Here is an 11198-nt window from a genome sequence, read left to right as displayed (position 1 = left end):
CGCGGTGTGTAGAGGAGGAAGGGATGCACAGATGGTGGAAGAGTGGGCGACGGCGCGACGGCGCATGCGCGCGCGTCAGCTGTCGAATGTTCGAGAAGCGGTGCGGACGGCGCGGACGGCGCACTACAAGGCGCGAGTATAAGATGCTTCCGCATCTAAAAACATTCATTTAAGAGCTAGATGTGACGGCATTCATGTGTATTACTTAAAGTCATATATGCGTCTCTTATTTTTTAAAACAGGTCCTGGAACTTGGCTGAAAAGAAAACTGGATACAACGACAGAGAGAGAGAGAGAGAGAGAGAGAGAGAGAAAAAGAATACGTGTTGAGTACTTACAGCTTGTTGAGCTGACAATCCGTTATTTTCCTTGCCAACGACGGAAGAACTAACGAGTATCCACGAGAAGGAGATATATGCACAATTTTATTACAAAAAAATTCTACGATATTTTCAAACCAGCTAAAGCGTTTAATTAAGTACAATATTGTAACAGTGGTATGCTCCTATAGACGAACAGCTTGCTCTATTTTGACGTTTAGAGCAGCACTGAGGTTTTCTCGTTATCTGCCATTAAAGACATTGCGAGTTGCAGCTAAAGCAGCGGTAACCTCCAGACTTGGTAGCGTTGCATGACAGTAGAAGGCTGAAACGTTCTGATGGATCTTTCGTAGAATTGTGGCTTAAATACAACGATCAGTACACCTCAGGAAGTTAACAAGTGCTCTTTTTGAAGCTTTAATCAGGATCATAAGTTGCTCTGGATAAAGCTTCCTCGGGACGGCTTCCTCTGGCTTCGAGGAAAAGCACCACGTGTGGCGTTTGCTGATAATATAAGTCAATTTTGACTCTATACTCAATGACGTCGTGTCCCAGATTTGTGTAGATTAATGCTATATATGCTGCTGACTTTAAGCTATCTATACCATGCAGTTTTGAGACTACGATAACGCGTGTACACGGTTGTGTCTTTGTTTCTCTTGAGGTATAGGTAGATGTACGGAGCGCTTAGACGGATTGTGGCAAGTTGACAGTGTCAAGGTTGCCAATGTCATCGTCAAAGTTCTTGCGGAGTGCATCGTAGGTGGTTCCGCGGGGCGGGCGCTCAGGGTCTTCGATACCTCGGCCACTGTTGTCTTCATACGCTTGAAACAGGTGATGGCTGTCGGGAGCTCTTGAAAGAATATATGCGCACATTATTGACACACTTGCGCGTTCAGTGAATAAAATTATACTGGGAATAATAGTTGACCTTTCACAAAATCTGCATGCAGCCTTTATTAAACAGCCAAATAATTAGAAGTTCGATGTTTAATCAAGGAAACAACAGGCATGTCAATGTTCTGGCGTATGCTTACACGTCTTAAACAAAATGATAGTGTTGTTGCCGACACTTACTATATGGTCTGGGCCTGCCAACTGAGCCCAAAATTAACGCCGATCCCCAATCCCACAAAACATGACTTGAAGGCGACCTTGTCACAACTAGAGGAACAGTGAACTCTGGCCAAGCGGTCTCTGGGGGTGGCTTTGAGAAATGAGGTCCCAGGCTTGGAATGTTGACAAGTTCGGTGGGGACAAGGGCTATCTAACATCGCCAGTTCCAAAAAAGCTTTTTTTTTCTCCTTGCGAAATGAACACGATCCACTCAGACAAGAGATCTTGCAAGTACTGTGCCCGTACATAGAGAGGGAAGGAGACTGGGGAAAACAAAGGATAAATTGAGAGGCTAACAAAACAAAAAAGACGGGTCTAAAAATAATAAACTACGATATGATTCAAAATTACCCACTCTGTAGCAAGTTCTTCCATGTGAGAACACTGCATGGTGTTGTTGAATTTCGTCCCTGCCGAAATGTGGCAGTCGTGTCTGGTTATCGAACCCACGTCTTCGAGGTCAAAAGCGCAACACCCTACCTGCCACTGCCGCGGTTTATTCAGTATGGTTGGTTACTCTGCGTGAGCAGAAGGGGCAAAAGGGGCAAGAATATAAATGCAGGGAGGCACATGACTATAGAAAATGGAAGTTGGTGAAAAAATTTATGAGCTGGCGCCTGTCTGTAACTTTTCCCTCTGCGCACTGAAAAATGAAAGGCTATTGCAACATGTAGAAGTGGCAATGCACAAATGAAGACTGATATTTCAAAATATAGCCAGGACGTGCCGGTAAAAAAAATGTGAGACACAAAATTTCCTGTTTTTGGTTCAGGCAGATTTCTCAGTGATGCACTGTGCTTTGATGTCCGCGTTTTCTTCACTGAACTTGAGGTTGCTGTGTCAGAACGAGTAAGGCGATTGATTGATTGATTTGTGGGGTTTAACGTCCCAAAACCACCAAATGATTATGAGAGACGCCGTAGTGCAGGGCTCCGGAAATTCAGACCACCTGGGGTTCTTTAACGTGCACCCGAATCTGAGTACACGGGCCTACGACATTTCCGCCTCCATCGGAAATGCAGCCGCCGCCGCCGGGATTTGAACCCGCGACCTGCGGGTCAGCAGCCGAGTACCTTAGCCACTAGACCACCGCGGCGGGGCAACGAGTAAGGCGTAAATATAAGAAAGAGTAGTAGCTTACCTTACTTCTGAGGCCTCCTTCCGCAGTAGAACTGCTTGAAATCGTTCCTTTATTTGACGTCGAAAGAAAAGCTTCTGATGCAGATGTGGTAGAGTCAGCGTCGCCGTCTTGGGCGGTTCACGATGTGTATGCCGTCTTTGATGTCGTTGCCGGAAGCTCGGCCTTGAACAGAAGTCAAATGAGGGGCGATAGACACTCACTTACTCCCAGTGTGACTCAGCTGATGGCCTGTAGAAAGGGAAAGCAAGCTTTTCCATTTTTTGTGCCAGCCGAAAGGAGGGGCTGAATTCCCAAGACATTCACCGCGTAAGTGATCTTCGCAATTTCTTTGATACCTTTGCTGGTTACAAGTATGGTCAGCTGCAGAATTGAGTGGATTCTCTTATACAAACGATTTTACTCTAAGAGAAATAGAGAGATAGAGAGATTGGCAAGAGAAGGCTGGGATGTTAACTATAGACGCATGTACGGCCTCCTCGGAACGTGGGCCCAGAAGCGCAGCTGATTTCAGCCTGGCCTCGGTAGGATTACGTGCAATGAGGAGTCACAAACCTCGTTTGAGAGAGAGAGAGAGAGAGAGAGAGAACTCTTTGTTGAAAAGCAGTGAATTTAGCTGGCATATATGAATCGCTGACTTGCTACTCTGCGTGGGGAAGATGATTGAGGATTGAAAGTACAAGTAGGCACAGAGAGAGAAAAAAAGGCAAGATGTAAAGATAGAAGATAATATAAGCAAAAAAGAAAGAAAAAGGCCACCTCTCAGACCACTGAATGAGGACGCGCGTTAATATTTTTTCCGTGATGTCAAGCTAAGCTAGAGTTTGTCTAGCTGACCTCGTATGAGGTTTCATATGTGTGCCTAGCTCTGAATGAGGTATCAGATCAGCTGAAGCCAAATGTTTTGACGGGCTTATTGAAACATAGGCACTCTACAGCTCACAGTCACGAAAACGTTTTGCGCACTAAAAACGTTCGTAAGAGAATACTTCAGTGAGGGTAAACAGTTGCGGAACGCATCATTGGAGGGGTTGGCCGACCAATAGCAAAAAAGCACATGAGAAGTAGAAGTTTAGTGAATTGGACCCAAGAAGTATAGAACAAAACAGAGTTGCTTTCTAACGTCATTCTTTTGCAAGTACCTCATGTAAAATTGTAAAATCATGACAAATTTATCAGGAAAGAAATCACCGACAGGCTTATTTTTTCTTCGTGAATTTACTGACTTACCTTGTCCATGAAAATTGTGCGGGCCAAAGCACATAAACCACGTGCGTAACCGACATACGCGTAGATTGTATTGCTTTCGCACAGAACTGTCTAACAATTTATAGTAACCTGGAAAGCCTTCTCACTTTCTTGTATCCTCGTCTCCCCGTTAGTTCCTCTGTAATACACGAATGATGTAATTTCGTGTTAAGAAAAAGAGGGATGTATGGTGGGCATGCCACACTCGTACGCTGCACGTAAAATGTTGCCTGGCATGCGCATCACCTTTCTTGAATTTGGCGTGACTTTGTTGTGAAAGCACCGTGTGACACCTGCAATCGTCCCTTAAGGACTATAGCTGTTATTCATGATAGCCGCGCCCCATTTCTTTCGAAAGTTGGAGTATGTTATTCTCTTGTATATTTGGTGCTATTAGGTTACTTTCAGCCTGCAATTCAAGCCTTTACATATTCGTCGCTATAGTTAGATATATTCGTATTCAACAGAGTAACTTCCTAAAAACTTCCCAGATAGAAGATATCATGTCCTGTGCAGTCGGATCTGTTCAGAACAATTTAAATAAGCTGAGCCGGACCCGTGATGATGAAAAAAAAAGCACTTACCCTGACATTGTTCGTTATCTGAAGTAATAGACGAGCCATTGATATTTACGGACAAGTTATCAGAGCTGTAAAATGGCGGACAGCCCTGACTAACATAAGATTTTGTGAATATATAGATGCAGGCCCAGGTGAAAACGGAAGCTATGCCAGGCCGACAGTGCTCCGCACAATACCGACAATTGTACAGTAGCGCATGCGTCATTTTTAGCGTGTGCGAGGGCCGTCTGTTTCGTTACTAAACAGATGGTCGCATTCGTATACCTTGTACGAATGGCACTTGTACGTCTAAAGGGACTTTGTGGGCCACCGCTTAGACCATTGTGCGGAGAGCGAGATTTAGTATATTGAAGGGTCATCAATCCAATGAGAAAGACTGGTGTCCGAGATTTGCGTCTATAATTTGAGTCATCCGTATTTAATGAGGATACGAGTTCGGGGGGTCTTCAGAAGTCTGAGAAAGGGTGATCATTAGGCAAATCTATCAGTCATTGCACTGCTGGATGAACTAGCGGAGGGGCGCACTCAGAATCTTATTGCATTGGTTTTCTCTATTTGGCCAATATCATAGCATAAATTGTGCTTCCACGACTATGTGGCATACTCTGCAACGTAGATTTGTGTACATAACTTACCGGAAGGGCGACGGTTGTGTGCGGCAGGTGTCACGTGTTCGCGAAACGTCCCAGGGCTTGTCTCCACTGTCAGGGTCGAAATAATTCATGTAGCCGTTCTTGAGCCACCGCCGCTGTCCATAGTCGTTGCTCGGAAAACGATTACGCAAATATTGCCCGTGACTGGCAAATTCCGTGGTTGTCGGCTCCTTAAACAGCTCCTGATTTCAATTACAATCTCCATAGCCAATGGGGAAAGAGACGTTTAATGAACAAGAGAATTGATCGACTGCGTTCCCATTGTTCTGTATTACCAAGGCAGCACTTACGAACCGTATTTATTTAAAGAAGGGTTTCAGTTTGTAAGTGCTCTTTGCCATTGGATGATGTAAAAATATGCCAGGGAGACTCGCTGGTATTTGCGTTTAAGCATAAACGAATTGATTGATTGATATGTGGGGTTTAACGTCCCAAAACCACTTCATGATTATGAGAGACGCCGTAGTGGAGGGCTCCGGAAATTTCGACCACCTGGGGTTCTTTAACGTGCACCCAAATCTGAGCACACGGGCCTACAACATTTCCGCCTCCATCGGAAATGCAGCCGCCGCAGCCGGGATTCAAACCCGCGACCTGCGGGTCAGCAGCCGAGTACCTTAGCCACTAGACCACCGCGGTGGGGCTAAGCATAAACGTAGTATTGTGTATACACAAGCCGTTGTGAATATAGGGTTGAAGGAGCTGAATTCACTAAGCGATCCTGATGCCTGTCGTATTATCAGTGAAGGTGACCCCAACTAGTGGCCATAAGTGAACGAGCAGCTGTCACTTTGCGACTGCCTGCTCGAACACCACCAGCGTCTTCAGCTAGAAAATTTGTGGGAGGTAGTTCGTATATGGTGTATGCAGCTCGACATAATTGTCATCACCCGTCCTTACAGCATCCAAGTATTTACATTTCGCTCAATAGTATTCCATCGTATCTACACTATACTGAAATCACTTCGCTGTGTATACAGCACCGCAAAGCAGTCAGCTGCTATAATTAAAGTAAACTTATTATTTGCACGCTCACTGACGCTCTTTCATTGGCTCAGGAGAAGAACCTGGAATTCATAAATAACCTATCATTATTCAATGAGCACATAATGTCGTCAAGAATAATTTAGTTGAAACGATCCAATTGAACAATAAAAGATTGAGCAATTTAATTTATGGAATGTACTCGCAATGCCAACTGAAAAAAAACATAAAAAGATCAAACATATCTTCCCAGTTAAAACGTGATGATAACAGTTGAAGTTGAGGCTATATGATTTGCTAGAACACTGAGTTAGATAGGATGTTCAAAGAGAACCGCAGAAGTTTGCAAGCCTAGCAGTATGTTGCTGCGCGTGAATACGAAAAACACTGGGCGTACGAAAGACGCATGACGTGCGCAGAGCAAGGATCATTCAAATTTAAGTATCTTGCAGGGACCAGCGCTGCGTAAGAAATCTAAGAGCGCCTTCTCGCAAGTCGGGGAGTGGTCCATCAGGTATTCACTTTCAGCCCGAACGCTAAGCCACACCATTCGAGAGAGAAAATAACAGCTCACTAAGGAAGGCAGGAACAGGAGAGAGAAAGGAAAGGCAGGTATGGTAACTGGTTTTGAATAGCTAGCATTCACGCTACACTGAGGAATACAGGAGGGCGAACTTAAAAGTTGGAAGAAGGCAGAAAGTGTGAGAGGAAGAGACAAACGCACAAAACGTCACGGTCCGTCCGTCTTATACGATTCACGACATCACTACTAGTCTGTGAGTGCCTGTGGAAATTTCAATAGTGTCTTCGTTCACCTTCAAATGTGGTGAATTTTCAGGATGAAATTCTATTACATGGCCATAGATAATTATCTGTGATGTGATCTGTAGTACCTATACTGCACTGCATGCAAGCCACAATGAAAGTCCTACACGTTAAACTAAAAGTGACCCCTTCAAGCATGCCAACTGAGTTTCCCCGACATGAGCTATTCGCGTCTATATAGAGTGAGCATTCGCATACCTTCAGGCCATCGTAGATATTTAAGCACAGAAGCATGACACAATATGTCGTCACGTGTGTATGACTAAATTGATTAGGAGCATTACATCCACGGCCATTCTGCTTTGATGTATCAAAGAGACGATAATCAAGCGCAAAAAGTATTCGTTTGGCAGTTTTGTGCGTTACATCACATGGCTCGCATATCTAGGAAGTAATTTCGAATATAAACATTTAATTTCTTTACTTGTTGTGAGTATTTATTAGAGAAGGAGTATGGTAGCACAGGTGACCACAACATATTCTGAGCAATCACGTAAAAAAGAAAGCTAAGTTTTGACGGAGTGTGGTTGTGGGCGCTTTTGAAAAATTTTTACTGTTGTCACCTATTGCAGTTATTAGCACTGAAATGACTCACTATCACGCCGATTGAGCGACGACATTCTCATGTAAATTGGTTTGCCTGCAAGATATATCGACCGACCTTTTCGTCACCCCTCTTTTCAGCTGCAGTCTGCCGGCACAGGTTGGTTGTGCTGTCGATGGCCGCCAACTTTCTTAGTTGAATTCGTCGGTGGCCTTTCTGCCACGGTAAACTGATGGCACGGTGAAGTTACACTCAAAGTTTCTGCAAACTTGCAATTCACTCAATTCTTAGATCAACGGTGAATTGACATATAAGGTTCATTATTGCTATAGCAAAAGAAAAAAAAATCGGCAGATCCCACGTACCTGGAAATCAACGTTATGTGAATCATGTAGAGGGAAGGTGACCGTGCTGCAATTTGTTTATTGTGTGACACGTCATGAAATGACGCTAAATACATGTACAAACGTTGCACGCAAAGACATATGTTGAAAAGTCGCAGATGTTTATATAACCAGTTATTTGCACTTGCGCAACGATGCCAACTGGAACATACATATTAGCAACACCAGAAGCTGATATGAAGCGCTGATGCTCGCGAGAATGCTGACCCTGAACACTGCCAGATAAATCAACCTTAGCGCATGGCAATAACCATAATCCACGTTAACCTGACGTGACGGATGTATGAAAGGAGCACATGTCTAATGTTTATAAAATTGGGTAGGCAGCACTGCAACCACTATTGACGTTTCACGAAGATCAACGTATATTTGAAAAGTAGTTCCGAGACCTGGCGTAGCTTTGTGATAAAATGCTTCATTGCCACGCAGAATGCTTGGGTTCGATTCCAGCTGGGACCCTGACATTTGTTCTTTGCATTCGTCGGGTTGACGTTACTGATTTCAGTTATTTCTTAACGCTCGCACGTTTAAATTGCCCATGTGTGTTCTCGTCGTTCCGGGGTAGATACTAAGTGTCAATCACCTGTAACACATACCCGCATACCAGGGGCATATACCCGCCCGTGGGTATGTGACACTGTCTGGCGGGACGCGTTTGACGACGTACGTGACGGGATTGTGACAATATTCATGCCTTCACCAGCACGTCATATTCGTCAAACCATCTGAACCTCCCATGATAATTTTGGTTCACGCCAAGTAAAGGGGGTGACCACGAGAGCACCCAAACGTCAGCGGCTAGATAGATAGATAGATAGATAGATAGATAGATAGATAGATAGATAGATAGATAGATAGATAGATACGTTCAAAGTCGCCGAAGTTCGCTAAAAATGCTTCGCATTAGAACAAAAAAAAGTTGGAATGTTACGTCCCAAAACCATATATGATATTAGCCACGCCGTAGTGAAATATTCCGGAAGTTTCGCCCACCTGGGGTTTTTCAACGTCCACCTAAATCCAAGGACACGCGCTTCAACCAGTCTTGCTTCCACCGAAAATGCGGCCGCCGTGGTCGGGATTCCATCCCGCGACACGACGCACGTTATCACTAGCATTTTGAGCGCATTACGCAGACGTCAAGCTACGTTTGGCGCAGGCTCTCTACAATAGCATGTCCTTTATGTCATTAGCTAACAGAGAGCGACAGGAAACCAAGGTATTAAAAGCGCGAGTTGTAAATCCCACACAACGCACACAACGTCCCAATCCGTCCGTCCGCCATAGGGCAGCAAGTTCATTTTCATCCAGTATGGGCCGTACGACGCTACCGTATGGCGACTGATAACGGTGGCCCTAATGTTTCGTGTCTGCTCTTCGTTCTTGTTTCTTGCTTTCACTGCAGTAATATTAATTCAATTCTTTGACTGATATGTGGGGTTTAACGTCCCAAAACCACCGTATGATTATGAGAGACGCCGTAGTGGAGCGCTTCGGAGATTTCGACCACCTAGGGTTCTTCAACTTGCACTGAAATCTGATTGATTGATTGATATGTGGGGTTTAACGTCCCAAAACCACCATTTGATTATGAGAGACGCCGTAGTGGAGGGCTCCGGAAATTTTGACCACCTGGGGTTCTTTAACGTGCACCCAAATCTGAGTACACGGGCCTACAACATTTCCGCCTCCATCACTGAAATCTGAGCACACGGACCTACAGCATTTCCGCCTGCATAGAAAATGCAGCCGCCACAGCCGTGATTTGAACCCGCGACCTGCGGGTTAGCAGCCGAGTACCTTAGCCACTAGACCACCACAGCGGGGCTGATTCTATTCTTTGCGCAGTTGCTGAAGCCGCATTATGAAGGCAATCGGCCGAATCGGAAGCATTTCGTCGGACGAGCCGAGACATTTGCATTCGCAGAACGCGTAGCCCTGGGGTGGTGTGCGACTTTGTTTATAAAGCAGTCCTGCATTTCGCAAATCTCTTTGGGCTGAATTAAATAGTCAACTTCGCGCCAAAATCGCAACCACACAGAAGAAAACACAGGACGAGTGCACGTCCTGTTTATGTGTTTTCTTCTGTGTGGTTCTGATTTTGGCGCAAAGTTCTTCCCTCGGGGAAGAACTGAAGTGTACACATGCCTCTGACGTCTGTAAGCGGCGATGCAGACCACGATGAGAGGCGCTCGAAACTGGAAAAACGTAGCAAAAAAGAAACGAGACAGAAAGAGTGAGAAGGAAGACTGCGTGTAAAGTTGTCCGCGAAGAGTGGATATAGCCCAGAGTCGGCCGAGAGAGCGGCGTATAAATCACCCTATCGCACCGTGGAAAAAGGTCGCGGACCGTCGCTGAGGGCGTCACGTCAAGCGCCCAGTTGGTCACCAAGGCCAACACGCGCGTAAACGACGCGCTCCGTGGCGACTGAGTGGCCGACCACCGTCACGCAGGCGGACGGTGACCCCGCAGCAGGTGCAAAAATGTCCTTCCTCGGCGCGTTGGTATAGCGTGAATTGTGCGAGTGGGATAAAAACCGCATAATGAAATTCTCTCTCAAAGATTTCCCGCTTCTGTTCAGTCTTTTTGTACTGCATGAGAAATGAGGCGTAACCCCGAACGCTTGGAATGCGCGTGCACCTCACGTTATCAGCATGAAATAAAGCTGGGGTGAAAAAGAAAAAGAAAACACGTCTATAACGAATTCCCAGTGTCTTTCAACAGTCGCAGCAGCCATACATTCCTGCGGTACCGCCCGAATGTCTGGACAGGTTTTTGATTGACACTCCCGCGTTACGCGCATCCGATTAAAACCATTGCTCTCCAATCCCGCCCGCTCACTACTTCGCTCTCACTGTTCATGTTCCTTTTCAAAGTATAGGCACCCGATAGAAGGCGTAACATTTGTGTCGGTCACCACTTGGTTCTTTCCCAATTTTCTAAAAAAGAAATTACTTTGTCATACAATGGGTGCCAAGTAATTTTGATCGCTCATGTGCCTCAAACTACGTTCCCAATAGGCAACGAGAGCGAGGCGCAGAGAAAGCGAAGAGGTAGCGCACCCTTTCGGCAGAGACACACACGTGTTTCGCACGACCGGCGCGAGAGCAGTCCGCCTTGCGCGTGCATGCGGCGGGCTACAGGCGGTGACTCGGTGGCACACCGATCCGCGCGAACTCACTCTGCAAGAAGGACGCGCACGGAGCGTGTGCAATGGATTCGTTGCGCTCACTGGGCAAGCGCGAAATGGTGGGTTTGTTGCTGCGCAGTGGGGACGCTCTGCCGCCGAGCTTCACAAAGGCGACTCAATCGAACCACCGGTCGGTCGGTCGATCCACGGACATTGTTCGCCTTCCATTAGTGTCTTTGTCGTATGCAGAGAGTG

At 45.8% G+C, this 11198-nt stretch overlaps 1 long non-coding RNA gene across 1 annotated transcript; it reads right to left on the bottom strand.

Annotated features, from left to right (window-relative positions):
- Positions 1-412: 412 nt before the first annotated feature.
- On the bottom strand, positions 413-9912 carry LOC142775943 (uncharacterized). The gene is made up of 2 exons (XR_012887169.1): positions 2578-9912; positions 413-1173 (listed from the first exon to the last, which is right to left on the bottom strand). It is a non-coding gene; the product is annotated as an uncharacterized LOC142775943 (long non-coding RNA).
- Positions 9913-11198: the final 1286 nt, after the last annotated feature.

This window comes from Rhipicephalus microplus, chromosome X (assembly GCF_043290135.1).
Source record: "Rhipicephalus microplus isolate Deutch F79 chromosome X, USDA_Rmic, whole genome shotgun sequence".
Classification (NCBI taxonomy): Eukaryota; Metazoa; Arthropoda; class Arachnida; order Ixodida; family Ixodidae; genus Rhipicephalus; species Rhipicephalus microplus.
This window is presented reverse-complemented; position numbering and strand designations above follow the sequence as displayed.